The sequence below is a fragment of the Ornithorhynchus anatinus genome, chromosome 11, assembly GCF_004115215.2.
Source record: "Ornithorhynchus anatinus isolate Pmale09 chromosome 11, mOrnAna1.pri.v4, whole genome shotgun sequence".
NCBI classification, from domain to species: domain Eukaryota; kingdom Metazoa; phylum Chordata; class Mammalia; order Monotremata; family Ornithorhynchidae; genus Ornithorhynchus; species Ornithorhynchus anatinus.
This window is the reverse complement of record NC_041738.1, coordinates 5,423,461-5,431,237: the sequence shown is the minus strand read 5'-3', so window position 1 is coordinate 5,431,237 and position 7,777 is coordinate 5,423,461.

The window sequence follows — 7,777 nt, the reverse complement described above, 5'->3', positions numbered from 1 at the left end:
TTTACGGTATTCGTTCAGCGCTTACTATGTGCCAGGCACCGTACTGAGCCCTGGGGTAGATACAAGCTAACCAGGTTGGACACAGTCCATGACCCACGTGGGGCTCCTAGCCTTAATCCCCATTCTACAGATGAGGTAACAGAGGCAGAGAGAAGTGAAGTGGCTTGCCCAAGGTCAAGAGATGGATGAGGGACCGGAAGCCAGATCCTCTCGACTCCTAGGCCCGTGTTCTAGCCGTTAGGCACGCCGCTTCTCATTTATCCACCATCTGGAGAAGGCAAGCCTGGGGGCTACTTCTCTAAGGAATTTCTCCACCTGTTTAACTCATCTGGCCGAGAGGCAGGAGACCCGGGTTCTCCCCTTAATATTGCTACAACTGTGCTGGTTGACCTTGGGTAAGTCACTGAACCGCTCCCAGCCCCGGTTTCCTCATCTGTAAATTGGGGAGAAGACATCTGTTCTCGCTGACTCTTGGACTGTGAGGCCCGTGTGGGACAGCACAATTTCTAATCTGATCATTTTATATCTAACCTGGGTTTAGCATAGTGCTTGGCCCATAAAAACGTGCCTAATGAATACCATAATTACTGTTTTAAACAGAGTCCTTTGGGCCGTAGATTGTCAGACAACATTTTAGCATCACCCTCAAAATGGTAACTGAGACCCTTTGGGTACCGCATTTGCTTTATATTTGCTCAGATAATTAGAAATCCTTCCTAATCTGCCTCTAAACTGTAAACTGGTCGTGGATTAGGAATGTGACTGTTATATTGTTATGCTGTACTCTCCCAAGCACTTAGTACAGTGTTCTACACACAGTAAGCGCTCAATAATTATGATTGATTGATTGATTTGGTCCTGCCTCCCAGCTCCCCCTGCCCCCCCCTCCCCCCCGGTGACCCCTAAGGGGGTACAACTCCATTTCGAGGGTGGTCCCCCAATTCCCCACTGGCCCTTTCTTCCTGGACACCACATCTTCCCCGATCCAAGTGATACGAGCGTGAGCTTGACCTGCCATCCTGGTCAGGGGGACCCTTGATCCACCATGGGTTCAACGGGGCAAATGACTGGGGACCCTTGATCCGCCATGGGTTCAACGGGGCCAACGACCGGCGTTATTCCGTTTGGAGCAACTTCCTGGGTGGAGGCTGTCAGTCAAACCGATTCGCCAACTCTCCCTGGTTTATACTGAGAGTAACACCACTGTCTCCTTTTACCCACTCTGCCTCTGCCTGTTTTCTCAGGTTTGTTCTTGTAGAGCACAGTCTTCAGCAGATTAAAGCTCCGGGATGGGTCCCTGAGCATGGCTCGTTAATATTTATGGGGAAGTGATTAGGGTATTTTTGTGATACTTTCCCAAGCACTTAGTACAGTTCAGAGCATCCACTGGGTACTCGATAAATCCCATTTTGACTTCTTGGATCAGCTGAGGCCTCTCCAATTCCAAAGCAGCCAGTAATAATAATAATATTTGTTAAGCTCTTAGCACGTGTCGAGCACCGTACTTAAGCCCGATCTAAATACAAGAGCATTAGAATCCTCATGGAGCTCACAGTCTAAGAAGGAGAGAGAACTGGTACTGAATCCCCGTTCTGCGGATAAGGAAATTGAGGCAGAGAGAAATAAAGTGACTCGTGCGAAGTCCTCAGCAGGTAAGTGGCAGATCAGGATTAGAACCCAGGTCCTTTGATGCTCAGGCCCATGCTCTCTCTACTAGGCCACACTGCTTATATCGGAAATGACTTTATAGATAGTTTGAACACCATTCATAGACTATGTTACGTCATTCTACATAACACGTAGTGACGAGGTGTAAATATGCTTCTCGCTCTGTATTTTGCAGACATGCACTCAAAGTCCCTGATCGGTCAACCCTGAGTGAGCACTTACTCTTGTGCAGAGCACTGCACTAATTAAGCACTTGGTAGCGCACGCTTCAGTTGGTAAACATGATCCTTGCCCTCAAGGAGTTTACCGTCTAATGGGGAGTCAGTCAAACATTAAAATACGTTACAAAGAAGAGAGGCAACCGAGTTTCAGGGCTGTCCCCTCTCTGGGCGGCACCTGGAGAGTTTCCAGTCCTCTACCAGTCTCGACTACGGGAGGGAAAGTCAAGCAGACTCCTAGCTTGGGCAGTGGCTGGCGAGTGGAAGAAAATCTGCTACAAGTCTAAATTTACCTGTGCTGAGCAGCAGCAGCACGGGAAAGAATCAAGGGCGGAGACTCAAGTTTACGGCACCGAAGGAAGCTATGGTCAACCGCTTCTGTATTTTTACCGAGAGAACTCTCTGGAGACACTACCGGAAGGATTACAGATGGAGGTGGGGCAAGCTGGGAGAGATGCGTCCACGGCGTCGCTACGGGTCGGAGATGATTCGACGGCATAAGACAAGACATAAGGGCTGGGGGAGGGTAGGCATGGGGTAAGGTACCTAAGGGCTTGGGGTAGGAATTAGGTACTTGGGAATGGCAGTAGGGAGGAAAGATAGGGTGAGGGGGGATGAGAGCTTAATTTTGGAAGGCTTCCTGGAAGAGATAGGATTTCAGTAGGACTTTGAAAATGGGGAAAATGCTGATCTGCCCCCCAAAAAAAAAAAAAATAGCATCTGTTCAGCCCTTACTATGGCCCAAACACTATACTAAGTGCCAGGGTAGCTACGATATAGAAAGATCCAATACAGACTCTTGTCTCACCAGGGGCTCACAATCTAAAAAGGCTGCACCTTTGTAATATGAGCTTCAAAATCACTGTTTTAAACTGAAGCGCATGTAAGAACTTAGAGATGTGAAAAAGTGCACTTGGAACATTGCACTGAAATAGCATTTGCAATTTTCATTTATTTCTCCCTTTATTCATCTCCTCCTCTCATCCGCACAGCGCTTATGTCCGTGTCTGTGATTTATTTATATTTATGTCTGTCTCCCCCTCTGAACTGTAAGCTTGTCGTGGGCAGGGAATGTATCTGTGTATTGTTACATTGTACCCTCCCAAGCTCCAAGTACAGTGCTCTGCACAAAGTGAGCACTCAATAAATACGATTCGCTGACAGACTGACCGACTCTACTCGAGAAGCAGCGTAGCCTGATGGATAGGACACAGGCCCGGCAGTCAGAAGGACCCGGTTTCCCGTCCCAGCTCTGCCGCTTGTCTGTTGCGTGACCCCGTGCGAGTCACTTGACTTTTCTACGTCTCAGATACCTCGTCCGTAAGATGGAGATTAAGGCCATGGGTCTTATGTGGGACATGGACTATGTCCAACCTGATTAGCTTGTATCTACCCCGGCACTTAGAACAGTGCCTGCCACATAGTAAGCGCTTAACAGATACCATAAGAAACAAAATCTCAACGGGGGCTGATAGTTCTTCCTTCCCACGCTCCTACAGAGCACATGACCTTCCTGCTCTTTGTCTGAGGCCGATTGTCAGAACAATGTTTCTCTGCTGATTTTCCTGAGGGCAGCTGGTCAGAAGTTACGTGTGTCTCTTGCCCAGTCCAATTTGGAACCTTTCAACATCTCTGGGCTCAACCGTTTCATGCTTTATCATCCACAGGCTGTTCACGCCCGAAATCAGCCCATTTGGAAGTCTTTACTGTAATAACTGGGATACGAGCACAGAGTCTGGAAGGTTCCCAAATAAGTAAGCTTTAAACCATAATTTCTTGGTACCAAAGCTTCTTTTTGTCAAATTATATATAAGTATTTTCAGCAGGACCTCCTAAGCGGCGCTAGGCCCCTCTTCGGTTATCAACTCAAAGGGAAACGTTCACTGCCTTTCGCGTCCGAGTCGACGGACGACTTCCCTCTATTCTGTGTGGGTGTGCCTAGGGCGTGCACCTGTGGGTGTGCGCGTGTGCCTGGGGTGTACCTTTGTCTGTGCGAGCATCTGTGCCTCTGTGTGTGTTTCTGTGTGTGTCTAGGGGTCGAATCTGTGAATGGGTGTGTCTGTATACCCCTGAGGTAAGCGTTTGGCGGAGTCTGTGTCTCTGTGTCCGGTGGTATTTGTTAAGTGCTTACTACGGGCAGAGCACCGTCCTAAGCGCCGGGGGGATGCGAGGTGATGGGGTGGTCCCACGTGCGGCTCCCAGTTTTAATCCCCATTTTACAGATGAGGGAACTGAGGCACAGAGAAGTTGAGCGACTTGCCCAAAGTCACACAGCGGGCGAGCGGCGGAGCTGGGATGGGAACCCATGACCTCTGACTCCCAAGCCCGGGCTCTTTCCACTGAGCCACGCTGCTTCTCGACATGTGGGTACGTATACCTGGGGTGTCGCATCTAGATGTGCGTCTGTGCCTCCGTTGCGCGTGCAGGATGAAGACTGAGCTCTGTCGCCGGGGAGAAGCTGGAGCTTCCGGGCCGACTCGCCCGGCTCCCAGAGCCCCGGAGAGGGTGGTGACTGCAACATTCATCACGATAGGTACCGTGCTCTTGGGGGGTGCAAAAAGGTCCCCCTTGGTTGCTTCTAAGGGGCGAAGGCAGGAGGAGGCAGTGAGCGTTAGCTCTGACCTAAGGACCATCCAATCCTTCCCCTGGATTAACTTCCGTGTGCCTCAGTTCCCTCATCCGTAAAATGGGGATAAAGACTGTGAGCCCCACGTGGGACAACCTGATTCCCTGTGTCTACCCCAGTGCTTAGAGCAGTGCTGTGCACATAGTAAGCGCTTAACAAATACCAACATTATCAGTAGTAGTAGTACAGTCTAGTGGCGAGCGCCCTGTCCTGGGAGTCGGAAGTCCCGAGTTCTACTCCCGACTCTGCCACTTGTCTGCGGCGTGACCTTGAGCAAATCGCTTTTCTCCATGGCTCGGTTTCCTCATCCGTAAAACGGGAATTCGATACCTCTCCTCCGCCCGCCCCCCCCCCCCCGCCCCCACTCTTAGACTATGAGCCGGTGAGGGACAGAGACTGTGTCTGACCTGATTTTCTAGCACCTACCCCAGTGCTTCGTACAGTGCTTAGCCCAGAGTAAGCACTTTTTGCAAATTTTATCGTTATTTTCGTCACTGAAATAAAAACCGAATCGCAAACTCCCCGGGATAGCGGTCCCAGGAGAAAGCGGGGACCGTGTGCGGTCTCCACGGTCGGGGCAGAAGGAAGCCGGAACAAAAGCGTGGGGGGAGAAGCCCAGGAGAGGGTGGGCGGGGTGAGGGGAAGTGGCCGCTCCTCGTTTCTTGGGAGATGGGCAGAGATGGTTTGGAGAGAGTTTGGAGTTGGGATCAGGGTGGTCATTATATCTTCATGACATTTCTTGGGCACAGAGCAATCTCCCCTGTCCGTTTTCACATGGGACATTCAGAGACCACATGTCCATGACCGAAGGGAACAGACCAAGCTGTCCCCAGACCCAGTGGGAAAGTTCTGCCAGATTTTAAAGACCAACTTTACTTCACGATTCCTTCCGGACGCAGAGGGCCTACCTGGGGCCGGGGGCCAATTCTCCAACAGGCGGCACGGATTCTGGTCACCGAGGCCCAAACATCTGGTCCCTCTGTTTTCCCCTCTCGGTTGGCACTGGGTGATACACCACGAGTCGCCGTGGGCAAAACAATCCCACGAACCTAACGGACCTGCGTTTACCTATCCCCGCACCGGAAAAACCAGACACTTGGAGTGGTCACAACCGAGGGGACAGCCAGAGAGACTGTCGATTCCTGGCCTCCTCCGCGGTCCGCGAGACCAGGAATCGGGAATACTCCCCTCCCCCCCCACCTCCTAGAGAAATGAGCCGCTTGAACAGAAACTTCCGGTCGCAGCCTAAGAATGTCTGTCCCGGCCAGCTAGTCCTCATATACGTCGCCTCTCCGAAGGCTCTGGGGTTTGTTCGAGAGGTGAAAGAGGGAAGCCCAGACTTAGAACAACCCCCCCGAGGCTGGCACCCATTTCTCGCCCATCCTGTTTTTCCAAGATCTTAGACGTTGGCCGACCTACCCCTCACCAGCTGGGCACAGGCCCCATCTTCCCACCGCGGTCATCGCGTCACGGGAAAGAGGTGTAGCGAGCGGGGAGCCAGGGAACGGGGGAGGAGGAGCCCAGGGGAGAGACCTGTGTCTCATCAGTCGGCGGGCGGCATCCGGATTCTGAACACCAACGAGAAATGGGGTACCAAGCGGAGAATTTCCAGCCCTCTTTCTTCCGGGCAACGGGGTCCCGAGGCGTGAAGTCAGAGGAAGCAAAGCATCTCTCGGAGGGTCTTTCTCCCACTGCCCCGTTTCGCCCTCCCGGACCCGGTCCAGGGTGGGCGGAGGAGGGCGCGGGGAGGTGTTGACCCCATCCTCGAATCTCCGCTCACGCCTCCCTGGCGGCTCGGCACCCCCACCTCCGCTGCGGCCTATCCGGGGGGTAACGGCCCCCGTGCGGCCCCCGCCTCTGGACGGCCAACGGGTTCCCTGGTAAAAACGGCCTCCACTTTGGGGCTGCTGGAGGCGGGGAAGGAGGTGCGGGGTGGTGGGGGGCTAGAGGCGAGAGGGAGCGGAATCTCTGCAGCCTCCTTCCCTTCTTCTTCCTCCTCCTCCCGCCCTCCCCTCTTCCCCTACTTCTTCCTCCTCCTCCTGGACTGGAAGCTCACCGTGGGCAGGAAGCCGCTATACCCGGGCGGAGAAGCAGCGCGGCTCGGAGGAGAGAGCCCGGGCTTGGGAGTCAGAGGTCACGGGTTCGAATCCCGGCTCTGCCACTTGGCAGCCGTGTGACCGTGGGCAAGTCACTTCTCCGGGCCTCAGTTCCCTCGCCTGGAAAATGGGGACGAAAACCGTGAGCCTTCACCCGATAAGTAGCGTGGCTCGGCGGGAAGAGCCCGGGCTCTGGAGTCGGAGGTCACGGGTTCGAAGGCCGGCTCGGCCCCTTGTCGGCTGGGCAAGTCCCTTCACGCGTCGGCGACCTCATCTGGAAAATGGGGGGGGAAGACGGTGAGCCCCACGTGGGGCAACCTCATTCCCCTGCGGCCCCCCCGGCGCTCAGGACAGCGCTCGGCCCCTAGGAAGCGCTTGACGAATTCCTCATTAAGTGCAATCGATTGCGGATGCTTCTCCCTCTCCCCCCTTCCTCCTCCCCCCCCCCCCTTCTCCCCTCCCTCCTCCTCCCGGTCGGGGGGCCGAGCCCCCCGCGGGCCCGGAGCCGAGGCGAGCGCGCGGTCCGACCCTGCAGAGGGAGCTCCTGCCCCAAATTTCTCTCCCTCCGTCCCCGCCTCGGCTCCGGGCCCGGCTCGGCCCCGACCCTCCCCCTCCCCGGACCCCGACCCCGTCCTCCCCCACCGGATCCGGCCCGACGGCAGCCCTTCACCGGAGTCTCCGGGAAGGGGGCGGCGGGATGGGGCGGCCGTCCCCATCCCCGTGCCCACCGGGGCCCGCAGACGCCGACTCACCCGGAGACCCCTCGGGGATTCGCACGGAGGAAGATCCACGAGCCCGGGAGTGGTCCATCGCTAAGTCACAACGCCCGCCCACCCCTCCGGGCCCCCCCTTCCCCGCCCCCCACTCACAAACTCCCCCATCGCCCGCCGACAAACCCTCAGGGTGGGGACCCACAGGGACTTGGAGAAGAAGCAGCGTGGCTGCGTGGAAAGGGCACGGGCTTGGGAGTAGGGGGTCATGGGTTCAAATGGCGGCTCAGCCCCTTGTCAGCTGTGTGACTCCGGGCCAGTCGACTTCACTGCTCTGTGGCTCGGTCACCTCATCTGTAGAATGGGGATGAAGACGGTGCGCCCTACGTGGTACGACCTGATCACTCTCCAGCGCTTAGGACGGTGCCTCGCAAAGAGCGAGCGCTTAACAAAAGCCAT